Raw genomic sequence first — 9727 nt, 5'->3', positions numbered from 1 at the left:
AAAGACAGATTTTCTCCCAGTGGCTTTTGTGCCATAAAAATTCAACAAAAACTTCCAAGAGCTTCTTGGTCAGTGCTGAACATGCCTGGATTTAAACAGAAGTTGATAAATTATTAATTGCAAGAGGAAAGCCCAGCTCACGCTCAGGGGAAACCCCAGGACAAGATGAGGTGGGGAACCAGATCCCAGGCCCAGCTGGAAATGGATTTTGGGAATATGCAGGTGAATTAAATGAGGTGTGTGGGCCAGCAGCATCCTGCTGGTATTCACACAGAGCATTTAGGATATTGAAAAATTGCTTGAATGGTAATTACATCCTGAAACTTTCTGGATATTTTTTTTTTTTTTTGGTGGGCTTGTTTGTTTGTTTGTTTGTTTGTTGGGGTGGTTTTTGTTGTTGTTGTTTTTTGTTTTGTTTTTTTTTGGTTTGGTTTGTTTGTTTTTTTTTTTTTTTTGGTTTCTTTTTTAAAATAAAGTTTAAATTAGATAAAAAAACCACCAGGCCTGTGAAGATGGTCCCGGGTGGTTTGGGAACAGCAGAGCTGAGAACTTTGGAGTTGTCACGCACAGACGTCAGGTGAGAGCTGGCAACAGCACTTTGGAAAGACACAAAGGCACTTGAGGACACAAACCCTGAGGATGCTCAATAAACAATCACAGGAATGGTGCTGTGAATGTGACTTTGCCATTGTTACACATTTCTGCTGCTGTTTGTAATGACATTTTGGCCACTGTCTAAGTACACAGAAATGGCCTGAATGCATAGTCTGGATTATCTGATATTAGTTTGAGGGTTTGGGGGTTGGTTTGGGGTTGTTGTTGGGTTTTTTTTTATTTGTTGTTTTGTTTTGTTGTTTTTTGTTGTTGTTTTTGTTGCTCTGGTTTTTTGGTTTGGTTTTGTTGTTGTGCGGGGGGGGGTTTTGTTGGTGGTGGTTTTTTGGGTTTTTTTTTGTTTGGTTTGTGGGTTTTTTTTTTTTTTTTATCCTCTTGGTAGACTTTGAAAGAAGAAAAGGGGAAAAAAAAAATTAAACCTATTTCAGAGTAATTGAACTGCGTTCACATTAACTTACACTAAAGTTATTTTTAATTAAATGAACTTCCCCTGTTTGTAGCTGGAAGGTACTTGTGTGAGATAAAAACTCCATTCTAATAACGCTGAGACTCACCAGCACTTAATTAGCATCACAACTCAAGGCGGAGGGAGCAGGAAGGCCAGCAGGGAGGTGGGTCTGTGCTGCTGGGTGGGATTTTGGGAAGGGATGCTCAGCCCCCATCCCAGAGCCCACCCAGCGCCGCGAGGAGCGCCGGGAGGGGAAATCACGCCTAGGGTTTGACACAGTTTGTGGCAAAAGCAATTATAATTAACATTATATTAAATATTAAGTCAAGATCATAAAATGTTGATTGGTACTGATTAGCTGCATAATCCATCATTAGAAATCACTGCACCCTTCAGCAGGTACTGTAGTGCCTTGCCTGTGATTTCACCGCTAAATTAAGCGAGAGTTGTTCAGCTTTTGCCCAGAGTTTTACTCCTGCATTTCATTTAGGGTAGGAGCACATTCAGGCAAAGAAAGGCACAGGATCTGTTCCCACTCAGGCTGCTCCCAAGCTCCCCATTCCAAGGGCAGCTCCCCATCCCTTCCACAGCCGTGGAGAGGTGATGGCCAGATTGTCCTTGGCCATCCTCAGCTTTGGTTGTGTCTAGAAGACGTAGGGAGAAGCCTTGGAACAACCTGCAGGAATGCTGGAGTTCCCATCCCTGGAGGGGTTCAAAATCCACGTGGATGTGGCTTTTGGGGACAGTACAGGGTGGTGGTGGCCTTGGCAGCGCTGGGGGATGGTTGGTCACAATGATCCTGGAGGGTTTTCCCAACCTAAATGATTCCATGTCTGTACGGAACTCTATTCCCTGAAAAGTCCTTGTGTATTTCCTCATCCCAAACCAGGGACTGCAGAAGCCCGAGCAGAGGCTGTGCCCGCCTGTCTCAAGCCAGGATGAAGCATCATCAGGCAGCTCCAGGACAATGATTTATTTGTGGCCCAGACTCGGAATACACCTCAGGACACCTCAGCAAGGAGGGGGAAAAGGAGATTCTTTATTCTGATTTGATTTTAGAAGGCCAAACCCATCTGTGCCCCACTCGTTAATGGGGTGGAAACAGAGACCCTTTGGGGAGGTCGGTGGCTCTGGGCTGAGGAGCTGCTGCAAGAGTGTGAATTACTCGCAGCGTTATCAAGGCTCGCTGCAGCAGCCCTGCTTTCCCCTAATTTTACGGGTCCATTTATCCTGGATATCCATTTGTGATGGATAATGTCATCATCGCACGCTGGGGAAGCGCTCAAGTTTTGTTGAAGTAAAGAACAAAGTCCCCTAAACCATGAGGTTTTATGCCTTCACTGCAAATTTCAGTCACTTCCCTTGGCTGGAGACCCAGCTGTGATTTTCCACAGCAGAGCTGGATAAAAATAATGAAATTCGGTGGATAAAATCCCAAACCCATGGCATCCTGGCTGCTCCTACTGGAGCCCCAGCAGCCTCCTCACAGCCCAGCTGATCCAGAGGGACCCTCGGAGGCTGAGCTGGGCACCCGCTGGCAACCCCAGCGCTGCGGGGAGAAAACGCGTCGTCGTAATTTCCTCTTTTCCGAAGGCACTTTGGAGTCCTAGGGAAGAAATCTTTTCATCCCTTCTGCTGTTATCTTTTGCTGTGATTAGCATTGCCTGGGAGTGGAGCTGAGGTTCCGGGCAGAGTCTGGTGCTCTCAATCAATTAAATCAATGCGGCCGTGACGCTCCAGTGATTTTCCCTAACCAAGGGCTGGGCCTAAAAGGAGGGCGTAGGGAATCACAGGGAATGTGGCGCTGGGCAGGTGGGGAAAAGCAGGAAAGCTCAGGGCTGAAGTCCCTGTTTCCCTGTGCTGGATATCGTGGAATGCAGCCCTGGACTAGGTCAGGGAGGCAATTGCAACTCAACATCTTAATTATTCTCCTTATTGTATTAATGACTATATTTTTATTTAAATCAATATATTTTAATTTTATATCTATATCTACATCTTTATATATATATACACATATAGATAAAATATAGAGATAGATATGAGATGCATATTTATTTTAAATTAATGAGATGGCACAGACCATCTCCATCTTTTAAGAGCTACTTTTGGCTAGTCCAGGGAATCCTCTGCCCTGCCTGAGCTCCTCGAGCAGCCACGTATCCCAAGGAAACCTTTGTCCCACTGCAAAGCATCCAAACCCCACTCACATTCTTGCAGCCACCTGAAAACAGCAGCAAGCACCAGAAAATGTTCCCAAATCTGGTGTGCTCTTAGCTGAAGTATTGAGAGTGTAGGGGTTAGCTCCAAGTGAGCCAAATAAATTCAAAAATTTAAGAAGACTCCCATGCCATGACTACCAAAACTAAGGTGTTTCTACTCTGTCAGCATTTCCATTTGGGGGAAAAAAAAAAAAAAGAAAAAAAAAAGAAAAAAAAATTTTAAAAAAAGCTATTTTTAAAAAAAGCTATAAAAAAAATAAAAGCAGAATGTCCTCTCTCTGTCGTCTCTCTGTCACCCTTCCCTGGGCAGGAGTGCAGGAGGTGCTGGGCACAGTGTGCTGCACTCCCAGTATAAAACTGGATTTGCATCTCCTGCCTGGGATGTACAGCAAATCCCTCCATCCAGCAGACAGCCTTTTGGCTCCTGGAATACTAAAAACGTCTCTTTTTCTGCCTGCAGAACCAATGCATTAACTCTGAGAAGGGACAGCAGAAGGAAAGCCTGGAGCTGCTGCTCGCCCTGGAGCTGGAACCTCCTTTGAGCAGCAGCAAAGCAAGAGAAAGCAAAAACACCCCTCCGAGATGGCAGCAAACAAAAGGTCTCCGCACCTCCTCCTTAAACATCGAAGATATTTTCATTTAAAAATATCTACTTAAAGGCAGGTTTAATCTCGAAACGGCATTTTCCACTTAAAAAAAAAAAAAAAAAAAATCATGCACACACACAAAAAAAAAAACCCCACGTTCAAAAATGTCTTGAGTTATTTCTCCTTCAATTTTTCTTTTTTCCAATTAAATTAATTTAAACAGAGTGAAAAAATGCTTTATGCCCTAAGAGCCTGAAACCTCTGGTGTCAGCTGAATCGGGCACTTGTGCTCTCAGCTTCAGCCCTCGCTGCAGGCACCTCTGCTTTGAAGCCTTTGAAGTGTTTGTGGCACAGGAAGAGCCTCTCCTCAGAGAACACCAGTTATTTTACAGATATTTAATGTGTGAAGCGCGCGTGCCTGAGTTTGGGTTTGGATAACGGGGGTTTCACAGGGAAGGTGGGAAAACAGGGATGGGATCTCGACGTGCGGAGCAAAATTGAAGGAAAAGCCACCTCGAGAGCATCTCTTAAGATGCTTCCAGCCTTCATCAGCGCCACCCCGAAGATGCAGATGAAATGATCTGACCTTCAGAGGGGCCAAAATGTATTTTTACTCCCTTTAGAACTCATTCACTCTCCCAGCACCAGGATTCCCTTTAGAGGAAATAATGCCACCAAAAAAGCCTGGGAACACCAGGAGCGAGGGGCTGAGGGTGCCCATCCCCACAGGGCAGCTGGTACAACCCCCAGAGCTTATTTTGAGGATGTGATGCAAAAGCCTTGCAGTAAATTTGATTAATGGCTGGATTTTGGAGCTAATTATTTAACTCACGTAATGATCTTGCTTGTGATTTGAGAGGAAAAACCTCTGCCTGCGTTTCAGGGGCGTTGATGCAAAATCTCCACCTCAACACCCAGCAGGAACAACTCTGAGGTTGATTTGTTTAAATTGTTACATATCCCTTCTTTTTTTGGGGGGCAGGGATGCCCAAAAGTTGATGTCCCTGTTTCAGAACAATCCACATTTATTCGCCGTACATTGCAATTATTCCAGCTTGTAACCAGCGAGGTTTAATTAATATTAAAATCTTAAATCCGCCAGTTCAGCCAATGCTATTTGAGCACTGATTGTTTGCTGAACATCTTCTCCCATGGACCTGTATTTAAATGGAAGAAAATAATAATTAAAAAGAAAAATTACATCTGAAATGGAAAAGCAATCATGTTCTGTGACTTCACAGAGTTATTTTTGAGAACACATAATATTTTTGTAGAGTTCCTGTTCTATGAGAGGCTCTTTCTTCTCATTGCTTGTTTCTCCTCTTACTGTAAACACAAGGAAATATTGGATAATGGATAGGGGGGGGAAAAAAATAAGGAATATAGAATAAACTCTCTGGTTTTCAAAATATTGCCCTTCAAGGTACTTAATTTTTAATTTTTCCAGGTTTCCTGGAGCCATCCTTGGCTCAGCCAGGGCCAGGTGAGACTTCTTCCTTCTTTGCAGATCCTGAAGTTTACAATGCTTCAGTCTGCTTTTCCATAACAAAGTGTTTAGTACCTGCAGGACTATTTTTTTCCTTTGGTATTTCTTTCCAGCAGTAGTCCCACTTTCTAACCCACTGATTCTTTTGGGTTGAGCCAAGGGTTCATCTGATCCACCTGGAAATATCAGGTTCCAGGAGATAGGAGCATCCTGACAATTCCCAAACTAAATGCAGCACAGAATCTTGGCTGTATCTCAAAAATAGCTGATTTGTTGTTGTTTGTTTGTTTGCTTGCTTGCTTGCTTGCTTTTATTTAAAGAGGAGGAGAAAATACTTGCAGGGAAAAGAGAAAGATGAGAAGGAAGGGAGAATATCAGTGAATGTCCAGCAGTGGTTTAGAAACAGGCTCTGCCAAGCAGGGGGAAAAGGAGCCTTTTCCAATCCATTCTGTTTATGGTTATTAGTATTGATATTGTATTTCTCTTGGCTCCCAAAAGGAAAAGTGGGGAATGAATTAGGAAAATAATACATTTCTGGAAATAATTTTTTTTCCAATTCAGATGGTTTTTATAGGAAACGAGGAGGGGGAGAATAATCTGCTTCTCAAATGTCAAGGACTTGAAAGACTAAAAATACATCACCGGAATAAATAAATTAACCCAGAAGACAGGACTGATGCTCTGCAGGCATCAGGGATTAAATAAATTCACTAAATTCAAAGTGGTGCTGCAGATAAGAGCTCTTTGTGCTGCAGCATGTACAGCTTATTGATTCTGGGATTGAGGTGCTGTGCACTCTTGTAGAGGGGACTCTGCCTGATACGGCTTAATCCCGCCGCAACGCTCATCCCCGTGCTCCGAGCGTGGAGCCCGCTCCCCTCTCCCCATTTATTTTAATTTGGTTTGTGCCTTCATTTGCTGCACCACATCTGTGCCCTCTCCCCCGCCCAGCACTGTCTGAGGGACAAGGGGCACTTCAGGAGGTGCAGGATGGGGGCTGCTGCGGGAAAGGGGCTGTGGGCGTCTTCCGCAGGGATGGAATGTCCCAGCGCTTCCCTTTTCCATCGGGTTTTGGGGCCACTGCGGGGACAAGGCTTTGCCAGCAGTGCCTGGATCGTGCAGGGACCTTAGGGGAGCAGCTCCAGTGGGGATCCTGGCTCTGCACGCTCACGTTTCGTCAAGGGAACCACACAAGGAATGTGTCTGACTGAGGTCGAAACACGACCTGGACGGATAAGGTGAATTTTTCTGAACCAGAAAAGAGAAAGTGGAAAGGTTTGTAGTAAATCCTGGAGGGGCTGTTCCACATCCAGATGGAATGAAGCTGGGCAAGTTCCAATTTACCTGTTTTCCATGGCAGAGGGTGTTTTCACCCTGCTGGTCAGACATTGAGCTGTCAAAGTCCCTTCAAACTAAGAGAGAAGCACAATTAATTCCTCCTTTGGGACCTCTCCTGATGCTCAGCTCAGGTTTCCTCCACAAGTTGCTCTGAAGGGCCAGCAGATCTCTCCAAATGCAGAATTTCAACATTTCCCAAGAAAGGGGAAAACCTCCAGGCCTCTGGAGATGTGAGGGCATGGCTGGGTGATGCTCTCAGGCTGTGCTGGTCCCCTGGGCCATGCCTCCTTGGGTGAGGTGGACCCCAGCACCTTCCCAGCCTCGGGAATCCTTGGGCGTTGGCTTTTGGAATCCCTGCAGACAGAGCTGATCTGGCCAAGGGGAAGGACTTTTATTATTAATTGTTATCTCCTAGGTATGAGGGAAGAGCTCTGGGAGGAGCTCCATGGCATGAAAGAAGTTGCTACAGGGACTTTTGGGTAACCTCCTCGAACCCCTGCATCTCCCTCAGGAGTTTTGGCAGATCTCCCAATCTCTTTCACCAAAATCAAGCTCTTAATCTCAAGGCACCTCTCCTACGTAAAGGCTGCCTCCTGAGCACGATCCACAGAGCCCGTGTTTCAACACCCAGGATTCATTAATATTTCCTGCAGAGTGCTCAGTAAGTAGCAAATAAAGCAGGAAGTGTCCCAGATGTTGGAAAGAAAAAATGGAATTATTCATTGCTTACTAACATCAAATGCTAATGTGAGAAAAGCATCCTTGAAGAAATCCTTGACTAAAATTCATCAGAGTGATGTGAAATCACTGTTTTAATTATGCATTTTGAATGTATTTATTAGTCCCGGTTCTGATCTGACTTACAGATGTTTAGCAGTGATAAGGGTCTGCTGCAGCCTTCGGAATTACTCATGATTTATAATGACAAAACTTGGATCAGAATTAGGTCCTTGTCACTACTCTATAATATCCTTTCATCAAACTTCACATTCAACAGATGAAAGCGACCGTGGTTTCTGCAATTTCCAGCTCTGCCACTGAGCCCATGAGTTCCTTTTTCTGAAATTTCTCCTACAGAAATGATGACTCTCGCAGCAAATTTTGTCTGCTTGAGTTATACTTGCCACGAGAAACTTGAGAGCAGAGGAATTGGACTCTTTAATCCACGAAATGAAGCGTTTGGCCTTGTGCTGTCGATAAACATGGAATTTTAATGAAGGAGTTAATTGCTTCAATTATGCAACCGACAATCTCATTCTTTCTTATTGTTGTAATATATATATATTCATATATATTAGATATATACCCAATATTGAGAGATCTTCCAAACCTGTGGGAGATCCAGGGACTTGATGAGGTTACCCAAAAGCTCAATACCAGACAACAACTGGACGTCCTCAATATCGGATATTTAAAATAAATCACCCTCTGTTCAGGAATGATTCAAAGCCATGCGGTTTCTTTCCAAAGAATGATGGAATTTTAAACTATTGCTTGTTCTAGAGCTGATCCAGAAAGATCAAGTCTCCAGGGGTGTTTTACTCCCTAAGGCATGAATGCATGATTAAGCTAAATGTATTCCATAAATGCCTTGATGACATTAAACTAAATTTTTTAGAGAACAGATGGAGAAAGTTAATAAATATTTCATTCTATAATATAAAACTCACTTCTATATTCACAACTTCAGGGATCCTCAGCTTCACAGATATCAATAAGTCTGATGGATTTCTTGCTGCATTCTCATTCTTCTGCCCTGGTGTCTCTTATGGGATCATCATTTCTGCATGCTTGGATTGTTTTATGGGATCAGTGAAAGGCAAGTGACTGTAAATCTTGACCTCTTCTGCTCCTGGATTATATACTTTTATTCTTTGTGACCATAAGTGTTCATCTCCACATTGAATAGATAATTAAATGAAAAAAAATATTCAAAGGGAATTTATAGTGAGAAATTATCCCTTGAAGAGCTGATGGGGAACAGGCATAACCCAAGGAGAATCAGGGGGAAAAAACAAACAATCAAACAAACAAACAACAAAAAAAACCCCACACCACACAACAGTTTAGAATGGCCAAACAAAACACTAAAATCTCTGTGTATTTGGGAACATCATGAAACATCCATTCACAGGGAAAAACCTGTGATTTTTACCTACACATCCCAATTCTATTCAAACAAAATTTCTATTAAGGGAAAACAGTGTGGATATTGCTTGAGAACTGTAGCCCAAGCCTGTTATTCATATGAAAGAACTAATCTTTACATGGGGGAATTACAATTTCTCACTCTGTGTATGCCATGAATCTTGTAAAAGAATAATTAGAACTTGCTCCGAAAGGAGAGAAATGCCAGACTTGAATAATATTTTAGGAAGAGCATTAACAAACATTTTTACACTGCCAACAATCTTCAGCGCTTCCTAGCAGAGATTTACATCCCATTATTAATTAACTGCACTGAGTCAATAGTGTGACATAAAGCTCGGGAGATGTGAGCTGAGCACAAACCCTGACATCCACGAGAACGGCGCATTTTTGAGAAGTTTGATTTAAAATCTATGCAAACGAGCTCAGCAGGCAAGGACCCAGCAAACTACTTCAAAGCACCACCCAAAAAATATAACAAGATCAAATCTTTGTCGTTTCTCAAGAGCCTTCACAGACCTCTGCATATTCAGGACAAATTGTTTCACCCCCAGTACTCGGAGAGTTTGGTGGAGCATTGGGAGGGGATTGCTCTTCGTGGGGCCACTGCCACTTTAGCCAATCACCTGGGTGACCCCAAGAATTTAAATGTATTTAATAGTTACATAATTTTGTCTTTTGGAATCCGACTCTTGTGAGGTGTCCGTAGAATGCAGCGATGTCCCAGCTGAGCTGCCTGACAGGGCCGACCAAAACAAAGCCAAAAAAATGCACCGATGTTATTTTCCCCAATCCCGTTCCTCCAGCTCCCACCATCATTCAGTTTTGGGGTTGAGAAACTTCCCCAAACTGAGTTCCACAAACTCCGAATTGAATATTTTCCCCG

Source organism: Hirundo rustica, chromosome Z (assembly GCF_015227805.2).
Source record: "Hirundo rustica isolate bHirRus1 chromosome Z, bHirRus1.pri.v3, whole genome shotgun sequence".
NCBI classification, from domain to species: Eukaryota; Metazoa; Chordata; class Aves; order Passeriformes; family Hirundinidae; genus Hirundo; species Hirundo rustica.
This window is presented reverse-complemented; position numbering follows the sequence as displayed.